General features: G+C 46.9%; 1 protein-coding gene across 2 annotated transcripts in view; it reads left to right on the top strand.

Annotated features, from left to right (window-relative positions):
* PERM1 (PPARGC1 and ESRR induced regulator, muscle 1) overlaps positions 1–22,671 on the top strand; it is a 69,466-nt gene that overhangs the window by 22,985 nt on the left and 23,810 nt on the right. The window lies entirely within an intron of this gene.

The raw sequence follows: 22,671 nt of genomic DNA, 5'->3' as shown, positions 1-22,671 counted from the left end.
TTTTAAAAAATTTGGGGGGGGGGTTGGTTTGGGGGGGTTTCATGTTTTTCGGTTTTATGTTGTGTATGGGGGGGGGTTAGTGTGTAAACTGGCCTGCGGTCATTGGATGAAGGGCAGTATATAAATTTAATAAATAAATAGCATAAGACAAGCCAGTTGGAGCAAGCCAATGGCCCATCTAGTTCAGCATCTTGTTCCCACAAGATGCTAGCCAATCAGCTGCCCATATGAAAAGCTCACAAGAAGAACCTGAACAAAATAGCCTGGCGCGCTCTGGTCCATGGGGTCACAAAGAGTCGGACAAGACTAAATAACAACTTGTTATCACATTTGTGTTCTCCATCTCTGGAGATGCCAGAGATTGAACTTGGGAACTTCTGCATGAGGGAACCTAGGAACTTCTGTTCTGTATTCAGCTGTGGCTCATTTCTCAGGCTTGAACAGGACACGCAGGAGCCATGGAAATTCTGCCCTGCCCTCCCACTCACTTCCAAATTTCAGTTTTGGGCTTAGTTTAGATGACCTGAGTGACCTCTCCTGGAGGATGATGGGCTGTTGAGTGCAGTATTTGATATTTGGCTGTGGGTGTATACAGACTTTGCCCAGGTTGCACACACAGTACTCTGGACAGAATTAATCTCCCTGTGAATTTCAGCTTTCTTTTCTTCTGTCTTAAAAACACAACCACCAAGTTTCTAGTCCTTAACAATGAAAATGATTTGGTTGAAAGTGTAATCCTGAGGTTCCGGCTGTGTTGATCCCTCATTATTCAGGTGAGTGGAGGAATTGCACCCAGGACTCTGTCCCAGCATTGTGCTGGCAGCTGGTGCTGAACTGGCTGGCAGAATAAGATTTGCAGAAATCAGAGGCCAGGGCTTCAGCATCTTGCTTGTCCCTATCTGCCAGGCTCTATGCACACCATTTAAACCACATCCGTCCCCTCCTAACAATCCTGGGGACTGTAGTTTACCCCACACCAAGGTAAAATTCTCAGCACCCTGAACAAACTACTGTCCCCAGGGTTCTTTGAGGGAAGACGTGTGCTTTAAATGTATGAAGTGCACACGCTATATAGTTGCCAGTGCACTGCCGAAGGCTGGAAGGTAAACAGAAAGGCTGGCAGTTCTCCTGCTCTTTGTGGGGAAAGCTGTACTGCTGCCCTCATCCCAGATGGAGACCTCACATGAACCAAATCAGCTTCCCGTTTGGTTGTGTGCGCTCCAACCCACAAAGTGAACAGAGAGAGACACAGGCTGTGTCAACTAACTGGAAGGACAGAGGAAGGAGAAGGGAGGAAAGTGGCTGGCGGGGAGGCAATACTGGCAAAAGGAGAGACAAAGATACTTCATTTAAGGGAAACCTCTGACTGGATTGAGGCTAAGGCAGCATATGTATTACAGTTTACTCCCACTGCTGGTGTCTGAGGCTGAGTACTCACAATGTTAGCATTTCTTGAGAAATGCTGTTGCTCAATGTGTTTTGTCCCAAACCAACTTCACTCAGTTCGAAAAAGCAAGCCATGGTTAAACTAGGGTGTGTGCATTTGAGACATCGGTTGTGAATGCACAGATGCAAGCACATGTGCATATGATGGCTTCATTGAATAGGAATTTGGGCAGGGGATGCAGGTGAAGGGAAACTAAACAGGTAATGCACATCGAGTGAAGACATCCCCCCACCCGTGTGCACAGGAATGCAAAAATGTGACTCAAATGCAGTCAGGCATGGGGTGGGGAATGGCCTTGCTCAGCTACTAATGTGTATATCGCATAAGGATACTTGCATAGGACACACTCCCATTTACTTTCCTTCCAGTGCACCCCCACCATTGGTTTAGGAAGCCATGTACACACGGCATTATTTGTTTAATTTATATTCCACCCTTCCTCCCCAGGGAGCGCGGGGCAGCAAACAGATAACACAATTTAAAAACAAAAACAGTCTAAAACACAATTACAAACATCCCAAAGCAGAAGGCTCCAGCTTCAGTCTCAAATGGTATCTCCGGGTAGGGTTGTGAAGTATCACCTGCCTGGGAAACCCTGCAGAACTGTTGACAGCCACGGTTTTCTGCGGGTTGATGTTTGTTCCGATTCAGTAACAAGCAGCGTTTTTCCTGGGGAAAGCGTTGCTACGTGTGTGCATGGGGGCGGGGTGGGGGGACACCTCTCGGCCCTGTGACTTGAAATCAGGGACCAACAGAAGTGTGGATGGGACTTCAGTGTGCAGACAACACAGAACCAGATAGTCCGACTCCAGAAGGCGGCTTCCTGTTTTCCTAGAATCCGCTCGCCCCGTGCACGCACAGCGCTCCTGCGTCCTGGGCGACGCAATAGCTGTTCGCTGGCGGTGTTGTGAGGTTGGTTGGTTGGTTGGTTGGGTGTGTGTTTGCTTGCGCGCGCGCTTCTCTAAACCGGGCGGCTGGGCGAGCGCACCGCACGGCAACCCTCCCCTCGCGCGCCCTCTTTGGGAGCCGAGGCCTTCTTGGGGATGGGAACGAAACAAAAGGAGGCACACGTGAGGCTCCTCCTCCTCCTTTCCCCTGTGCTGCGCTCGCTCTCTCAGTCACGCGGCCGGCTTGCTTTTGCCCTCCTGCTCCTCCCTCTTTCCTAGCTGCGCTCTCCTTCGCTCAGTCGCGTGGCCCTGGCTCAGCCCTCGGTGGCGCGTGCGGGCCGTGCGCTCTCCTTTTCGCCCTCCTCGCCCCCACCACCTCAGTCCTCGAGACCCGCAGCTGGTTACGTGCGCGTGGCAGATCCAAGGCAGGGCCCCGTTTTCCATGCATAGGCTGTAGTTTAAAGAAGAAGAAAAGTGGGGGAGGGGGAAAGCATTTGAGAGGTGGCGCGGTGTAGTGGTTACACTCGAGGACTGGAACGAGGCCATGGGTTCAAGATCCCCACGTAATCACGGAGTGTGACTTTCGGCTAGTTTTTGTCTGTCAGGCTAGCCCACCTCGTAAGGGTGTTGTGAGGATAAAAGGAGGGGGAGAAAAATTTGCCTTGAGCAGCTCCTTGAGAAAAGATGGGATATGGATGTAAAGAAGAAGAATATGTAGATGGAATGTCCCTTCTCCACACATGAATTTGTAGAGATGTGCATAGATGCTAGGAAAGGATATACTTTTATTAGATATTATCCATCCTTCTGTTCTCTGGAAGAGGGAGAAGGTTTCTCCAAAAGTACCGCCTCTTAAGTTACAACTTATTTATTTGCAATATTGTCAGTTAAAAAAAACCAAAAACGTGTGTCTTCTAACAATGCACATCAGGGAAAACATTAGTGAGGAAGGCACCCAAGTGGCAAAGCGCATTTCTGAGGGTGGGTGGTTAAGGAAACAGAAAATGTGTTTACCTATGGGGGGGTACATCTGTCAGGGGAGAGTGACTTGTTGGTGGGATTGCTTGCCCTCCTCACTCCCCTCTTCCACTTACTACTATCATGCACAAAGTGTTGGTGCTAGCATTCCATCTAACACTCAGCTCCCAAGTTGCAGATGGTAGCAAAGAGACATATTTTAGACCAAGAGCCCATCTCATCCAACATCTTGTTTTCCACAAGTTGCCAATCAGATGCTTTTGGGAAGCCTACAAACCGTATTATGAAGGCAACAGACCAATGAACATAAGAAGTGACCCTACACTAACTGGCAGTGGCATTCGAGAGTTCCAGGGTGGGAGTCCAGTTCCTACCTGGAGATGTCAGGGCTGGGGGGTTGAACTTGGACCTTCTGCATTCTCTAACTACTGCGCTACTGCCCTTCCCTTCCTAATTCAGCATAACTTGCTCTGCTGATCATGAGAAGGAACAAGGAACTATATAGAACAGAGCATGTGACACTGCTTTACACGTAGTAAGACTGTATGCCTACCCAGCCCAGTGCTCTCTATTTTGTCTGGCAGTGAAAGGTCCCAGCCAGGCCCATAGCTCCCTGTAAAGCAACTTAGGAAATGGTCTTATGGACCACCTAGCTCACTGGCAATAACTCATCCTTTTATCACTACTTTGTCTAATGGTGGGGCCGGCACAGTTCCCAGCACACCAACTGTTGTCCCATCATAAGAAGCTGCCTTCTACGGACTCAGACCATTGGTACATCCAGCTCAGCTTTGTCTACATGGACTGGTGGTGGCTCTCCAGGGTTTCAGACATGGGGCACTCCCAGCCTTATTTGGAGATTTGAAGGATTGAACCTAGGGCCTTCTGCAGGCAAAGCAGGTGATCTAACCACTGAACTATGGTCCACCCCAAATGCCAAGGATTGAATTTGGCATGTAGCCATATTACAGTAGAAAGACCCAATGGTGTGACTCAGTATGAGGCTTTGTCAAAGTGCCATTATCCCCCACACCTTTTGCTTCTCCCTCTATTTTGTGGGGCAGGGGCATTCGTATGCCATATGCAGTTAAGTGCACATGTCATCAAGTTTTGTGTTTGTAGGCTAGCAAAGAGAAATGCACCTACTGTTGCCACTGGCTTTACTTGGATTTTATGTATATTTTAATATTTATCTGATTTTACATAGGTTTTTCCCCCCCAACACATTAATGTTGGGAGTGTTATTCTGTAAGACCGCTTTGGGTTTCCTTGGATGGGAAGAGTGGTCTATGAATGATTGCAACCAGTGATAAGAAATAAATAATATTTTGCACTTAACTCTGCATCCAGCCATCCATTTCACGGGCACAGGATAGGATTAGCAATATTAGGGAACCAGTGCCCCCTTTTCTCCTTTTCTTTGTAATAACCCCACTGTCTGAAAAAGCCCAGTAAAAAAAAAAGAAATCTACATTCTGGAATCTTTCCAGTTTTGACTCACTGGAGGTCAAACATCTCATCGCAGGGAAAACAGCTACAGGAAGCTGGTGTGGAGAAGGAAGGCAGGCACAGGAGTGGGGCGGGCGGGGGAGCTGTCAGGAGGCCTCTGAAGCTTTTACGTTCCCAGAACTCAGCAGGCCTGCAGCTTTCTACCCTGTTAATCCTTTCCAAGTTCCGTCCTTGCTGTAAGGCATGCGTTGTTACGAAATCTGCAAAGACCAGGTCTGCCTGCCAAAAAAGGAGAACTAGTCTGTTGTGTCCACCAACAGTTCAAAATGCTCTCACAACTCCAAAAAGGCACAGGCTGCGATTTTATTTAAAACAAAAACAAAAAAACCTTGAAATTGTTTCAAACCAACAAACAAGCCACCAAACTGTCCTTTTGGGATGACATCCGCTTGACAAAATAATGAAGCTGATATATTTTATACATGACAAAATAATTAAGCTGGTCTGCTTTAGGCTGGTTTGGGAAGCAATATCTTTTTTAAAAATAAAAAAACTATAACTCTGCATGGGTTAGCTGCAGGTGGATTTTTAAAAACCCTTTGCACATGCTCGTATGTACTTTTGCCTTTGTTACATCATACAAGTTAATTATACCCTTGGCACTCCCCCCCCCCGGCAAAAACAAACAAAGCAAAGAGTTTTTGTGGGCCCTGGGCGCAATGAATTATAATTATAAACTCCAGAAAATGAGAGCCAAATTATAATTATCCAAGTGTGGGATGGGACTGCATACCTACAGAGATTCAGCAAAGAGCATGTTCAGTGGTGGGATTCTGTCCTGGCAGTGACTCGAAATCACATGTCACTTTTTGTGGGGGGAAAGCAGCTAATAATTAAATATATTAATAATAATAAAATGTGCTTCAGAGCATGTTCATTTTCGTGACCACTTTGTTGCCTATCCCACAGCATCTGGGATTTTAGGGTATAGGTATTCTGGTCAGGAAGTGCAGAATTGACCTCTAGCATGTTTCTCTATATTTATTACATTCCTGTCCCACCTTCCCTCCAAGGAGTACCTGGTTCTCCTCCCTGTTTTATCCTCACAACAACCCTGTGAGGTAGTTTAGGCTGAGAGGCAATGGCTGGCACAAGCTCACACCCAGTGAGCTTCATGCCCAAATGATGGTGTCGGACTAGGGACTCAGGCTAGACTGGTAAAGAAAAAGAGATCTATATGTGTGGCATATGCAATATAACATTGTGCCACCAAGATGGCGATGTGGAGCCCTGTTTTTCTCTACCTGTTTTCCCTGTTTAAATTTACAATGCTTTAAGCTCTGAAACGCTTCTTTGATGTGTCTAGATCCAGCCTAGGACCTGGGAGAGACTAAAAATCTTATCCCTACTCGTCCCTGAAGCTCACTGGAGCGACCATGGGCCAGCCACTACCTCTCAACCTAACCTACCTTGCAAGGTTGTGGGGAGTAAATGAAGAGGAGGGAGAACGATGGATGCCACCTCAAGCTCTGTAGAAAAGAAAAGGTGGGATATAAACAGCAATAAATAAACAACCGCTACACCACAGTGGCACTCTGCCCAGTTTTCAAACGCTCAAATTTTTTTTGGCAGTGAACACGTTTTAAAAGAATTGTGACGGTGACGCCCAGCTGCTGCGATCACACTGCTTTTCCCTTGCCACAAGCCCACCATAAACTCCAAGTGAGACCAGGCAATCGCTTCTAGCCGGATTCACTGTGTAGGCGGGAGGCCCTGGCACTTGAGGGAATGCAACACAAAACTCCCCCAGCACTGGCATTTTTCCTCCCTAATCCTGAGCCAGCAGGACCGATGCTAAACTCTTCCCAGCTGGACCTTGCCGTTACACGCATAATCATTCCCCTCCCCCCCGACCAATTCTCTCCCTGCTTGGCCCAGTTACTGCATCTGTGGGCCAGACGCCCCTGTGCAGACTTGGAAAGCGAACAGAAACCTCCCCACTTGCTCCAGGCAGAGGCATGGACGTCTTGGCAGCTCCAGAGACCGTGTGCGTCAAAGGGAGCCTTTAAGTCATGTGGGATTTCTAAAGGCTCTTGTGGAAGGGCTTGGCCCTTCGTCAATCAGGGGAACCGCTGAGGGAGAAGGACAGTGAGGGGGGTGCCTTTCACCTCCCTTCCACCAGTGTGCGTACACACACACACACACACCCCAAGGTCACATCCACACTATATGTTTAAAACGCATTTCACACATTTATTCAGCTGGTTCATTTCATGGAGATCTTCCCATTTCCAAGGATAATCTGGACATAATTGGGATTTAAGGAACTGGTGGGAATAGAATTCCAGATGCAGGGTGTGGGGCAGTGGTTACCCCACTCTGTGAGGACAAAACACACTACACATGCTCCGGGGTGCCCTTGTGTTTCTTACCCCTCCTTTCACCATAAGGTCCCAGGGAAATGTAAGAGCAATTTATAATTTAACATCTTAAAGACAAGGGCACCCCAGAGCATGTGCAGAGCTTGGCTCCTTTCACAGCAAGGAACCACATGCCCTCTACCGTTCACACACACTTCTGAAACTAAAGGAAGAGCAGTACTTCTTGGGCATAAGATACCCTGGCATATCCTTCTTTAAAAATAAAGAACCTCAAACAAACCTCTCTGCCCTCAGGGTTCTTCGGCATCAATAAAGCAAGCTTTGGAGCGCTTGAATTCGGAAGGAAAGAACAATCTCCCAAGAGATAAAAACATTAAGCCTCCCACCACCCACCCCCCCAGCCCCAGTTTCCTGGTGCACATTTCTTTCAAGCAGTGTGCTTGGGCCTTTTAACTGTTTAAAATGTAGACATTCGGCAGGAACAGCCCTTCCCCCATTAATGTATTACTGGGCTAAGGAAAAGATTCCCATATGGAGGATTCCTGCCTGCTATTTCTGCTGTTAAGGGCTGGAGGGGTGGGGTGGGAATTACATTGGTAAATTGGCAATTCTACCCAGAAGGATCCATAAGCAACCCAGTGGGCGGATATTTCAGGGAAGCCTACAGTATTTTGGCAAACCATAGGGAGGAACTGCCTAATGCTAAGAGCTGTTCATCTGTGGAACTGACTGCCTCAGGAGGTCATGGGCTCTCCTTCACTGGAGGTATTTAAGCAGAGGCCAGATAGCCATTGATAGGTGAGGTGGATGGGGGGTGCTATAGTTACACCCTGCGTCTGCAGATCTTGCATTCAGCAGCGGGCTGTGTTGGATGACCTCTGGGGTTCCTATTGTTATGCAGTGGTACCTCGGGTTAAGAACTTAATTCGTTCTGGAGGTCCGTTCTTAAGGTTCTGAGGTACCACTTTAGCTAATGGGGCCTCCCGCTGCTGCTGTGCTGCCGCTGCATGATTTCTGTTCTCCTCCTGAAGCAAAGTTCTTAACCCGAAGTACTACTTCTGGTTTAGCGGAGTCTGTAACCTGAAGCGTCTGTAACCCAAGGTACCACTATATATTTTTCATATATAACAATAACACGCAGAAGTTACAACACATAGAATTTATATTTGTTTTGCCTGGTATACAATGCGCTACCTTTTGTGTTGGTCTTCTTATTGACAATGTCAATAAGAATGTGAAGAGGAGGCACTGTTCCACTTCAGCTGATCAAGGCTCTCCAGGAGAGTTCTTGTGAGGCAGGTGTTGAGGTCCCAGTTTGACCAGCACTTGGCCCAGGGCCTGCCCATGAGGCAAGGTGGAGACAACCGCCTTGGGCAGCCTTCAAGGAACACATCCCCAGTTAGGGCTGCCATACATCCGCATCTTCTCGGACATTACGTCAATAGAAAAATTTCTTGTTTTGGGGGTCTTCCTACAAAAAGCTCAGCAACTTCCTAAACGTTACTTTTACAACCCTACCCAGCATGTTATTTGGAAGTCAGATCTGCCACCTCCTCAGCAGCCTCTCAGCACATAGGAGGTGTTGCTGGCCCCCTCCCACCCCATGGGAGGAAATGTTGGGGGCTGCCTTCTGGGGTCTCCTGGGGTCTGCACCTGCCTGGTGTGATTCAGAGCAGGCCCCATTCCTGCCCCCTATGACAGCCAGGTAAGGTTGATTTCATTCCCCTTCTTATTCCCGATGTAGATCTTCACTATCCCCTTGTTCCTGACGTTGGTCCTGATGTTGATCTTAATCCCACCCCCACCAGCCTTGTTCCTGATTTAGATCTCCACTCCTCACTTCTCTGGAAGGGAGTAAAAAAGCATTTTCTGCTTCACCTGAGGTGCCCAAATGCCTTGGGCCCAGCCCTATCTTGAAGGAATCCATACCTCTGCCTTTGATATCACCTTCTATATTTGTCTGTCCCATTCCTCTTTCCATTAAGAAATGTTGCCACATTAAAACTTTCCATTCTTGAAATGTTCCTCTGTTCTTCGCTTCTCCGACTTTTTGCTGTTACATGTCTAGCTGCAACTAATACCATTTATGACATCTCTTTCTAGGGAACATCTGAATTTTGGTCATCAAATATGGTTCACAACGTCAATGTCAGGAAAGGATCTATTTGGTGGATTAAGCTTAATGTTAACTTCTAGAGCCAATGTGGTGCAGTGGTTAGAGTGCTCGACTCGTAAGGCCAAGGTCTAAATCCCCACTCAGCCATGGAGCTCATTAGGTGAACTTGAGCCAGTCACTAACTGGGCCCATCCATAGCTCGGCTTAATCTGGATTGTGAACTGCTTGTGCTTCCTTTTAATTCCCCCTGGTCCACATGACATTCTCCTCCAACTGGCCCACACTTTCTGATCCCTAATATGGCCTCTGCTATCAACACACAGCTCTCCTGTTCGGATTTTCAAAGCATGAGGAATCTCTGAATTTAAGGAGGAGAAAGTGGGGGAGAGCAAAGTTGGAGAATGAGGGAGAATTAAAGGGGATCACAATCCACATTAAACTGAGGTATGGACGGGACCTCTCTCTGCCTAACCTACCTCACCGGGTTGTTGTGAGGATAAAACAGAGAGGTGAAGTAGGTGTGCCACCTAGAGCTCCTTGGAGAAAAGGTGGAAGGGAAATACAATGATGCTGATGGCCTCTTTCTTTTTGCAACCAGCTGAAAACAACAGACAGAAACTCAGCTTAGGAAATATTTGTGCGTGGGGGAACTTCACCTGTTACACAGCAGCCTGGCAATATAAATGTGCAGGTGTCCTATGTTTATAGAAGGAAGTGGGGAAGGTAGCCATCTCCTTTCTGCCGGGTTTGCTTTGTACAGCGTCTTTTGTGCATCAGTATCCATTGCACTGCTCAAAACCCTTAAACCCCAAAGGCCTGACAAGCCTAGAATAAATACACACACATGCAGAGACACAATTCGTGACTTGTTCAGAGCTGGGTGGCGGCGGCGGTGGATGGGCTGGGGGGGAAGAAGGGGGGGGACGGTTAGCAAAATTTCCTGTTGGCCTCCCTTTCTGAAAAAAGAAGGTGTGCTGTTTGTTCAAGGCTATCCAAACATTTGCAAAAGTTCTGGCAGCCAGGGAATGCGCAAGGCGGTGTGTCCTAGGCGTGGGAAAGTGGTGCTCTCCTCAACCTTTTGCAAGCCTCGTCTCTCTCCCCCCCCCCGCCCCCTCCCTCAGGCAAGCAAGCGGTTCAATTAAAAAAAAAAAAGAACCCAGTGCCAAGAGATTTATTGAGCTGATAATGACAGCTTCAGTCAGCAGTAAGCAGACTTAGGAGAGAGAGAGGCAAGGAGGAGGAGGGAAGGAGAGGGGGAAGAGGAGAGAGACTCCAGATCACAGGAGAAAGAAAGAGATGAAGTGTACACATGAGCCAGGAAGGATCTGGTGTCAGAGGAAGGTGAGAGAATGGAGAAGCAAACCTGCTGTTGTTAGCTGGTTTCGGTGGTTAATCTCTAGGATGAAAGCTGTCAGGGAGAAGGGTAGAGTTGCCACTGTTCTGGCCATGGCCTCCTGGTACTTTGAAAGCCAAACTTTCCCAGACTGCTGACACACACAGTTGTGTCCCCCCCCCACCTACCCACCCACCCCCTTTGACTGAGAGTTCAATCTTACACCAGCATTAAAAAAGCAAAAGCCAAGAGCTTGCTTATAGAATGGTTCCTTTTCTTGTGTATCTAAATCATGGATTTGGGGTGGGAAGGAGGCTTGTTCCGGAACATTTCCTCATGCAGAAGCACAACAGGCACCCTCTTCTGCATTAGAAGTGACCAAGTGATGATGTGATTCAGCCTTTGTCAAGTTTTCATGCCCTCCACATGTTTTGGGCTTCAGCTCGTGGCCAGCCCAGCCAACCCAATTTTGTGGCAGGCTTTTCTTCCCGCACTCGCACCCCCCACAACACCGCCAAAGTGGAAGCTGATTGGAGGAGGCCAGCCCAGAGCAGTGATTCATGCAGAAACACAGTGAGAGCATTCTCTTGCTCCATTGGGAGCAAGGCAATGATGCAATCCCACCCAGTTTCACAGGCACAGCAGAATAACCCTGCCTGCTCTTTCATAGAGGCTGAATGAAGGAGGCAAGACCAATATATTTTCTTATTTAAGTCATTTATTGTTCATGGTGATCCAGAAATTCTCCAGGACTCATGATGCACAAATGTGTCCTGGAATACAGTAAATCTCATTAGGCGAAGGGCTTCAGCTCAGTGGTAGAGTGTCTAGTTTGCATGCTTTGCATGCAGAAGGTCGAGTTCAAACTCAGACATCTCCAGGTAAGGCTAGGAAATATTCTCTGTCTGAAACCCTGGAGAGCTGCTGCCAGTCAGTGAAGACAATACTAAGCTAGATGGACCAACTGATTCCAGTTTTGACCCCCAACCTCCTCTCTGCTGAGTTCTATAAGTGGCAACTCTAAGAGTAAGAAGGAGGAAGTTGACAGGCTATGCCACTCCCTGTACTGGATGTAAGAAATAAGGCAGGCTGGCAGGTTACTGACTGATGTCAGACTGTGGGACAGTGGCTCATTCATCCTAATAGACCAAACTCCATTGCAATCTGTCTGTCTTATAAAGTGCCACAAAACTCAATAGAAACTGCAGGAGGGGAAAGTTATGGTGCTATTTCACTTCTGTTCCTCTTTTTTATTATTTTATTTTTATTAAATTTCCATACCGAACTTTATCCGAAGATCACAGGGTGGTTTACAATATAAAAACACAAAAATTCTTACAATTAAAACAAACAAAAACAATACCCTTCCCCAGTTTAAAAGGCCATCGGTTGTCCTGGGAGAAGAGAAATGTTTTTGCCTTTAGCCCATAACAACTTTTCTAGCGAGTAGAATCAGGGGTCAGCAACCTTTTTCTGCTGTGGGCCAGTCCACCGTCCCTCAGACCATGTGGTGGGCCGGACTATATGGGGGGGGGATGAATGAATTCCTGTGCCCCACAAATAACCCAGAGATGCCTTTTAAATAAAAGCACACATTCTGCTCATGTAAAACATGCTGATTCCCGGACCATCCGCGGGCCAGATAGAGAAGGCGATTGGGCCACATCCTCCCCCTGGGCCTTAGGTTGCCTACCCCTGGAGTAGATCATTGCTATGATTTGAGCAGCAGATCCATGCCTGAAGATCCATGATGTCATTAAATGTTAAACATTCTCAGAAATTTACTTAAAAACAAAACAAAACAAAACAAAACAAAACAGACAATTGTTTCAGTCTGACAAAGCTTACTTCAGAAGCCAAATGATCAAGAGGGTGGAGCTGCTTCCCTATGGGAAAAGGTTGCAGCATTTGGGGCTTTTTACTTTAGAGAAAAAACAAGGAAGAGGCAACAAGCTGAAAGTTTATAAAATTATTCATGGCATGGAGAAAGTGGATAGCGAAGTTTTTCTACCTCTCTCGTAATACTAGAACTCATGGACATCCAGTGAAGCTGAGTGCTAGAAGATTCAGGACAGATAAAATAAAGTGCTTATTCATGCAGCACATAGTTAAATTATGGAACCTGCTCTCACAAGAGGGAATGATGGCCACCACTTGGGTGGCTTTAAAAGAGGACCGAGCAAATTAAGGGAAGACAAGGCTATCAATGGTTCCTGTCCCTGGTGGTGACACTCTGCCTCCACGAGCGGGGGCAATAATTCTTCTGAATACCAATTGCTGGAGACCACAGGAAAGGAGTGGGCTCTTGTGCTCAGGTCCAGCTTGCAGGTTTCTCAAAGGCACCTGGTTGCCCATTGTGAGAACAGGATGCTGGGCTAGATCCAGCAGGATCTTCTTATGTTTAGTGCAGGCTAAGCAAAAGAAATGAAGGAATGTGTACAAAGTTGAAGAAGAGCCTTTGGCAATAAGGGATATAGGGGCTCTTCAGGGGCTTGTAAAACTCCAAATCTCACAATTCCATTTTCTATCTTAGAAGGCCTTTCTCTCCTCTCCCCCTTCTAGGTATCCAGATCTGAAGGACTCGTATTGCTCTAGATTGCTCCAAAGCTTGGTTTGTGTGCTGTCCCACAGCAGGCTTCTCCCTCCACTGTTGGAGGTAGTATTCCTCTGAATACCAGTTGCTAGGAATCACAGATGGGCTTTTAGCATATTGGGACATCTGACTAACCACTGTGCAAACAGGATGCTGGACTAGATGGGCCTGTTATCTCTTCTGGTGTTCTTTTGATAGGGACAAAAAAAGAAGGGGATCACCAAGTCCATGCTTTTGTCCCAGTGAGATTCGCAGCTGCATTTGGTTTGCTGCCATTGCAGTCAGGATCCAGGGTTAGATGGACCTTGATCTGGCACAGCCATGGGGTTCTTTAGCCAAAAGTTTAGCCAAAAGTTCATTAATGATAGCTGGGTCACCAAGACCCTGGAAAGCCCAGTTAAAGATAGCTGTGTTTGCTTTAAAAAATGGTACATTGCATTCTGACCAAGGCCATATCTTCCCACTGAACACGACATCCCTAACTTTCTACATGCAATCCTTACGGGTTTACCTGCCTTTTGTAAGTCAAAATAGTTGAGATTCACAAGTTGCTCTACTGACATGCTTTCTGCTATAGTTATTGCATGATGCAGAGAAAGCACTCCACCCACACACAGGGATTCTGTTATCATTTCTTCCAGGGCTCAGTTCTAATGCTTTGAATATCAGAAAAATAATGTGCTGAATATAGACTGAATACAGATACCAAGGCTGAACCTCAGTGGGAACAAGGTCCCCTCCCCAACTGCTTCTGAGGGCACACTTTCCTTCCTCAATCGCAAACACAACTCAGCTTTGCCCCTGCACTACACCTGCTGGTAAAAGTACAGTGGAACCTTGGTTTTCGAACATAATCCATTCTGGAAGACAGTTCAGCTTCCAAGACGCTCGAAAGCCAAGGTTCCACTGTAAAGACTTTCAGAGTAAGCACAGCTGTGCACATTGCACTCAAATAAGATTAGTACCGAAACAAAATTATGACTACTGTCCAGTTATGGGGAATAAATCAAAGGACAAAACTTCATTCCCACAAATTCACTTCCAAGTCAGAAAGGTTAAATTTGCAGGTGAGTGGTGCGGACAGTGGAGGAGAAAGTGCACAGAACCAGCTCCGAAGGGTGGAAGAGCCACTCCTACCAATACCATGTAATAATAACCATGAAGCTAGTTCACACAGACATCTGCAGAGAGAGAAGAATGCAATTTAAAAAGAAAGAAAAGGGTCATCCTAAAAGTAGTATGAAAAATTACGGGATAAAGGTGGTGGCATTAGTACAGCCTAGGACATGTGTCATGTGCCTCCCAAGTAGGTTTTGAACCTGAGTAACTTCAGGGATGGGCAAAACTGTCCATTCTGGCTCCTCTCTGTTTCTTGTTTTTCCAGTCTTAATTCCATTCTCCCTATTTCCACATCAGTTTGCATTTTAAGGGGGAAAAAGAAGCCATCATGAAAATTCATCAGTGTTTTAGTGCAAATTTATTTTAATATGCACATTTTTGTATAAGAAGAAGAAGAAGAGGAGGAGTTTGGATTTGATATCCTGCCTTTCACTCCCTTTAAGGAGTCTCAAAGTGGCTAACATTCTCCTTTCCCTTCCTCCCCCACAACAAACACTCTGTGAGGTGAGTGGGGCTGAGAGACTTCAAAGAAGTGTGACTGGCCCAAGGTCACCCACCCATTTTTGTATAAGCAGCTTCCTCTAATCGACACTATTTGCAAAGCAGTCTTTCCTGTTATAATGCATTTTTGTATGTTATTTTCACTAACACATGCAGTTTATGTGCACACTTCACGCTAGCTTGTGCATTTCTGTACTCATTGCTTGACTGGAGAATTGCATTGTAGAATCCAGATAATTTTGTGTGATTCCAGTGTGAATTTTCAAGGAGGGCTGTGTTTTGGTTTGCATCCTGCTTTGGAAAGGGCAAATCTAGGCTGGTCTGCCTTTAACTGGCAGGCGATTCAGATCATCCCCCTGCTCACTAGAAGGCAAGAAGCACTGGGGGTGGGTGGGCAATGTACCAGAGACCACATGCTAGTGGTCCAAATTATTGACAGACTATGGGTTACAGCCTGATTAATTCTACTCAGAGGTAAAGGTAAAGGGACCCCTGACCATTAGGTCCAGTTGCGGATGACTCTGGGGTTGCAGCGCTCATCTTGCTTTATTGCCGGTGTACCGCTTCCAAGTCATGTGGCCAGCATGACTAAGCCGCTTCTGGTGAACCAGAGCAGCACACGGAAATGCTGTTTACCTTCCCGCTGGAGCGGTACCTATTTATCTACTTGCACTTTGATGTATTTTCGAACTGCTAGGTTGGCAGGAGCAGGGACCAGCAACAGGCGCTCACCCCGACACGGGGATTCGAACCACCGACCTTCTGATTGGCAAGCCCTAGGCTCTGTGGTTTAACACAGAGTAGACCCACTGAAACTGATGACCCTTAGTCATGTTCACTGAGTTTACTCTGAATAGAACTAGCACTGGATATAACCCTTTATCTTTGCTCTTGGTGCTATTACCCAGTTTCTAAAGGAACAGGATCATTTAGCAGCATTCTGACTGGAGCGTTTGCTGTACAGATAAGCTCTGGTGATATTCAGAATGCTTCTAGATGCCCCTCAGGAATGGCTTTATAGCCCCATATGGTTTTAAAACTAATATATGGTTTATTGGCTCCTGCCCTATGGGGCCATAACCACACCATACATTTAAAGCACATAGCTGCCCTCTCAAAGAATTTGGGTACCTGTAGCTTATCCCTCACAGTGCTATAATTTCCAATACCCTTAACAAACTCCCAGGATCCTTTGAGGGAAGCTTGTGCATGTTAAACGTGCTTTAGATGTAGGATGAAGATGTTACCAAAGCACCAATTAGATTTCCAGAGTTGTTTTCAGGGTTTTTTTGGGGGGGGGGCTTGGAAACAATGCCATCAGGAGGATCACTTCCATTCCATTCACACTGTCCATTAAGTTGCCACTCCCACAGCTATAATTCTCAGCATCCTTAACAAGTGACAGTTCCTAGGACTCTTTGAGTGAAGTCATGTGCTTTAAATCTGCTTTAAATTTATGGTGTGAATGTGATGAGGAGCTGGTCCTGGGGACTCACTTACACTTCCCTCACCCCCCTTTCAGTATCTGGTCACAAATATATAGGTTGAGTAGAGGAGAGCAGGTAAGCCTCCATTAGGACTGGTGGGACAGAAAGCAGGGAGCCCAAACAGTAGGCAGAGCCAGAGCCAATGACAAGCAGAGCCAACTAGTACTAGTTTTGTCCCCATCCTCTTCCTCCCTGCGAAATTCTACAGGGGGCAACACTGAGATGGAGGAGGAGGAAGCTGGTAGCCAGGCCCACCTCCTGGGCTAGATGTAAGACAGAAGACAGGCAGGTGCAGGTTGGCTGGGTTTGGCGGGACAGTGCCCCATTTCCCATAGTGGTGGATCACCCTCCTCTACCCCAGATGGATGGCTGCCCCTCAAAAGCAAACACCATGCATTACTAGTAACCCTCCTAAAAATTAGAGATCTTCTCCTTTGGCAGCCTCATTTCAATGTGTTAGACCGCTGCACTCCAGTTCTGCTCAGTTTCTACCTGAGCCGGTGGAAATGTGTTCAACAGCCAGTAGCCTCCAGCCACCAGTGCTCCCACTGAAGCAAGCATCTGCAGCCGTCACCAGGACTAAGGGATAATCTCTAGCTGTTAGCTTGAACAAAAAGCCTAAAGTGTTCATCGCATCCACCATGACATTGCAGGAGCAGCGAAAGGTGAGGCCCTGAAAGAAGAATCGGGGCAAATGCCAGACAAGCTCATGAAACCTGCTAACAATTCCTTTTGGAGAAAACACAGTCTTCTTTGTCAAAATGCTTTTCTCAAATATAAATTTGCAGGCTGGGAATATTATGAGTCATTGTGGAAGACATTTCCTGGGGAGGGAAGCTAATTTATTTTCTTCTTTTTTAAAAAACAACAACAAAACTCTCCATTGCACGTGTGTGTGTGTGTGTGTGTGTGTGTGTCCCCGTCCTCCCCACCCCCTGCTGTTTGCTTTTTGTTGTGTAAACGCATAGGGCTGGACAGACTGTTTTTGTCCCACGCTTAAAGCTTAAGTGCCCCACTTCAGGTTGGAAAAACTGATAGTTTTATTTACAGTAAGCAGCTTGCAAAGTTGGAGGGTCTGGGCGTGTTTTTTGGCTGTTGTGTGGCAGGCTGCTGGGGCAGCACTCACACGCGCTACTCCTGTGGCATCGGGAGCTTGTCTGGCTGCCAAAAGCCACACAAGGTTCCTGATGCTAATTATACCTATTGCATCCCACAGGCCTAAACATGGGGCAGACACAGGGAGTTGCCTTATTCCAGGTCAGACTATTTGTCCGCCATCTGGTCCAGCTCTGTCTACTCTGACTGACGGCAGTAACTCTCCAGGGTCCTTCCCAGCACCTGCCAACATCTCGTCCTTTTCAATGGGAAATGCCAGGGATCGGGGCCTTCTGCTATCATAGATTAAGCTCCAAAGCACTTCTCGTCCACCTCCCCCACCTATTTAAGAAGCCTGCAGAACAGAAGCCCTGGCCTCTCAGAGCAGAAGCCCTGGCTTCTGATTTCAGCAAATCTTATTCAATCACCCCTTTGGCTTCTGTCAAACGTTAAGGACCAGAAACTTGGTGGGTGTTTTTTGTAAGAGAGAAAAAGAAGGAAGCTGAGGTTTGCAAGAAGTTGCAAGTTGTACATTTTGTACACAATCAAAGCATAGTTGTAGCCTTTATCCATTGCCAAATACCAAATACTCCCACAACCCATCCTTCAGAACATGTTACTCAGGCCATGTGAACTAATTCCTAGAACTGAACATAAGAGGCTGGCTTATAAGAAGAGGCTGACTGCTGGATCAGGCCAGTGGCTCATGCAGTCTAGAATCCTGTTGACACAGTGGCCAACTGGATGCCCATTAAGGGAATTCCCAAAGCAGGACCTAAGCACTGCCGCAGCAACCCTCTCCGTTTGTGATTCCCAGAAACTGGTATTCAGGGGCATCCTGCCTCAAGGGGAGTATGATGAACAAGAATGCAAGAAGAGCTCTGCTTGATCAGGCCAGGTGGCTAGTTCAACATCCTGTTCTCACAGTGGCCAACCAGATGACCATTACTGGAAGCCAACAGCAAGGGGAATCTGGGTGCAACATGTATGATTCCCAGCAACTGGTATTCAGAGGCATACAGTCTTTCACCGTGGAGGTGGAGCATGGCCATCGTGGCTAGCAGCCATGAATAGCTTTCTCCTCCAGGACTTTGTCTAAACCACCTCCAAAGCCATCCAAGTTGGCGGCTATCACTGCCTCTTATGGGAATGAATTCTACAGTGTGTTTGGAAGTGGGGTGGGGTGGGGAGAGCGATCTGCACCAGCCGCCCCTGGGCCTGGTATATATATGTGGAGATGGAATGTGCTGCGTCCGCCCAGCGCCCGCTTCCCCGACTGGGAGAGAGAGAGAGAGACGAGGCACAGTGTGGGAATTCTCCACCCTCCTTGACTCAGAGCCATAGGTTATGTCTGTCCTGGGGCACAACCCAAGCACTCGGGTTAATGAATTACACAGGAGTGTGTGTGCTTGTGGGTGTGAGAGAGGAAGACGGCAGGCAGGCAGGCAGACGCACACCACCACACGGGCAGGGCGAGGTTTAGCTTCAGAAGTCAAGTATGCGGAGGCCTTTGACAAATTTTATGGTATGCGGTTTATCAGCCACCCGTCTGACAAGGTCTTGCTCAACCTGGTACTCAGAAGTGTGGGAAAAGAACTTCCAAGTTGGCGGAGACAGGCAGGCTTAACTCCTTCGTGCCCACTCCAGCTCAGCAGCCTCTTCCATGGTCTTTACTGCTTGCAGATCCACACCATACATTTAAATCACATCCAACACCTGTTTAAAACACATGGCTTCCCTCAAAAGAATTCTGGGAAGTGCAGTCTGGTAAGGGTCTTGAGAGTTGTTAGAAGACCCCCACCCCCTCACAAACTACAGTTCCCAGGATTCTTTTTTTTGGGGGGGAGGGAAGGCCTGACTGTTAAAGTGGTATAAGAGTAGACCCACCCCATACCGTTAAAGTGCATCCCAACACAGGTTTAAAACACATGACTCCCCCGCCACAAAAATGCTGGGAACTGTAGTTTGTTAAGGGTGCATTGGGAATTGTAGGGAGAAACTACCTTTCCCAAGATTCTTTGAATAAAGGTTCGTGCTTTAAATGTGTGTTGGATTCACTTTATATTGTGTGACTTCTGTATTTGACAATATGGTTAAGAATATGGTTTTAAATGAGGATTAGGCAAACTTATGGAAGATAAGTGGTGAGTAATCCTGACAGCTATGGTCTGCCTCCACTGTCAGAGGCACGATGCCTCTGAATGCCAGTTACTGAAAACTGCAGAAGGGGAGAGTTACTGTTGCGCTGCTGTGCCTTTAACAGCTGAAGGGCAGACAGAAGCTCAATGGGTGCAACATCTCCTAGCATCACCACTCATCAGTCACAGCCAGTGGCATATTCCCAAGGGGGTTCAGGAGGGTGCACAGGGCACACTGTCTCCCTCTCTCCCCACTAAAGGTTCCACCCAAGGAGCAGGCTCTCCTCCTGGATCATCACCATTGCAGGAAGGCGTAACTAATTGTGTTGTTAATTGGTGTTGCCGTGTGTGGGACAGGCAAGCAGCTGCCAGCAAGCTGGGGCGTTATCGCAGATCCCGGTGCCATTCTTGCCATGGACTAAGAGGCCTTTCCTAATCATCCTGCAATTACAGCAGCTGCCTTGTGGCTTCCAGTAGCCTGTGACTACAGGGTGGAGTAATCCACTCACCTGTGCCTCTCTGTTCAAGCTCAGAGTATATTTAACATATTCAGCAACGTGTTCCTGAGCTGGGGAGTACATTGTTGCTTCCCATCATGAAATGATAAATGGCAAAAATGTGTGCATTAGTTACACAGGACTGAACTGTCCCAGAAGCAGTTCCCTTGTAAAAAAAAGAAAAAAAGGAAAAGGAAGTTTTGCACAGTCTCTCTCTAAACTCTTTTCTGTTTGGCCCTTCTGCCAAAGAATAGTGGGAAGGAAAGGGGAAGCTGCTATTGTATTTGTTCCAATGCTGGGGGTTTAATACGTTCACACCTTGGCACCAAAAAAGGCTGCCATTCCCACTAACGTGTGTTTGCGTCTGGTTAAAGCAGGCAGAGAAAGGAACCTCCAAGATTCCTAGACCGTCTCACTGCTCAATCAATCCCTTTCTCCAGAGAACTCTGTGAATTGTAGATCTGTGACAGGTATTGAGATCTCCTAACCACTCTCAGCTATGGGCGTAACCAGGATTTCTGGGTGGGTAGGTGGGGCAGCCACAGTTGTTGAGCTTGCTTTTTTTTAGGGGTTCCACCAAAGTTTTTGAGCTGTTTTGAGCCATGATTCTTTGGGGGAAGCAATGGCTGTGGTGATAAATGTATCATATGGATGTGGCCTAAGACTGAACTGTTCACATTCTGCACATGGAATGTGGGGAGACGCTGCCATCTTGGCCTTTGCCTCAGGCAGAAAAATATCATGGGAACTCGACAGCTTCCCAGTGGCCCCAACACACTTGCCAGAGTCTGTATTTCCACACAACCGGTTCTCTAAACCTCTTGACACCTGCCCGCCTTCTCCCCTATGCATGTATCATTGACTTACTTAGGTCAAGCCTCTCCCAAGAAGATAGTTGCTCTCTCCTGGTCCCCATTCAGTGTTTCTTAGACTTAGCCAGTGACATTAAATCCTCCTAGGACACTGTCAGGCCTTAATTTGAACTGGTTTCACTTGTAGCCCTTGAATGAGTTTGTCAGTGCCAGTCTAAAGTAGATGGATTTAAAAGAGTTTCAGACACATTCATGGTGGATAAGGATATCAATGACTATTACCCATGATGGCTAGGTTCTACCTCCACCATCTGAGGCAGCATGCCTCTGAATGCTAGTTCCCAAGAATCATTAGTAGGGAGCGTTGCCGTTGCGCTTGGGTATTACTTGCAATGCCACCCACAGATGCCACAGAGCTATGCAGAACAATCATCTGAAGGATCTTTATTAAGACTGGCAAATAGCTACATCTGCCTAGGGGAAATCCAGAGAACACAGAATCACCCATGAGCTCATCACATTTGATAGCAATGAGCCACCACCGCAATGACCTGGTTTCATCCGACACACACAGAGACTCTTAAGTCCGTGTTTCTGCCCAGATACCAACCCTGAGGAACCTCCATTGTCACTCTGAAAGCTTTCCACTGAGACTACTGAGGTGGCATTGTTACAGATGCAAGGAAACAAAATTTGCATCCCCAGTTAAAAAAATAAATCACAAGTGGGGAGATATGCTGTTGGACTTAAGTCCTGTTTGCAAGCTTTCCATAGTGATCTAATTGGCTGCTGTGAGAAGAGAAGTGGACTTTTTGACCCAATCCAACTTCTTATTCATCATATTCTCCTTGGATGGCTTTAAAAGGGGGGTAGATCAAGTCATGGATAAGGCTGTCAGTGACTACTATGTTTTACTCCAGTATTGGAGACAGGATGCTGTCCAATACCAGTTCCTGGGAATCTCATGTGAGGAGAGTACTGTTGCAGTCAGGTCCTGCTTATGGGCTTCCCATTGGGCAACTGTTTAGCCACCACGAGAACAAGACTATATGGGCCTTATATTTGATCCAGCAGGGCTCTTACATTCTTATAAAATGCCGTTCATTCTACCACCTCCGAATTATCCTGCTTCATTCTGCTGAATGCACAGACTCCCTTTAGATATATTAACTTCCAAAGGAATGCATAAAGAAACTGGAACAACTTGCAAAATTGTCAATAAGGCATTTATCACAAATCTCCCTAAATGATATCGTGCACAGAATGCACAGAACTTACTGTAAACCAATGAGAGAGACCCATGTTCAAATCCCTGCTTAACCATGAACCTTCATTGAGTGACCTTGGCCTACTCTCTTAAACTTTCCACCTAAACTACTTTTCAGGGTTGTTGTGAGGATAAAATATTAAGGGAGGAGCATGTTTGCTTGCATGACCTTGGGCCACACAGAAGTTTTCAACTTTTAACTACTTTGCAGGGTTGTGGTTATGAGGATTACATGTCGGGGGGGGAGAACCACATTTGCACACAATTCTGAGTATCCAGAAGGACAGGTGTGGATTAAAAAAAATGTAAGAAATAAAATCTCATTCAATGGGCATATTTTTGTACAATGAAATTAAGGCTGTCCCTGGCAAGCAGCGCTTATGAGGCTGCATATGTTGCCTTAAGGTTAGTTAACAATTAACTATGCTGCAAGAAACAACCCCTTCGAAAGGGTCCAGGGTGTGGCTGGTGGTGGGGTTTCCATAAACCTGGTGGGCACCAGTGAACAGTAGCCTTGGAAATTAACGAGGCAGCTCCCTCATCTGCAGCCCAGAAGCTCTTTTCAGGATGA

This window comes from Podarcis liolepis, assembly GCF_965112155.1.
Source record: "Podarcis liolepis genome assembly, chromosome: 7".
In the NCBI taxonomy this organism is placed as follows: Eukaryota; Metazoa; Chordata; class Lepidosauria; order Squamata; family Lacertidae; genus Podarcis; species Podarcis liolepis.
The sequence above is the reverse complement of the archived record's forward strand: the minus strand, read 5'-3'. Positions and strand labels throughout refer to the sequence as shown.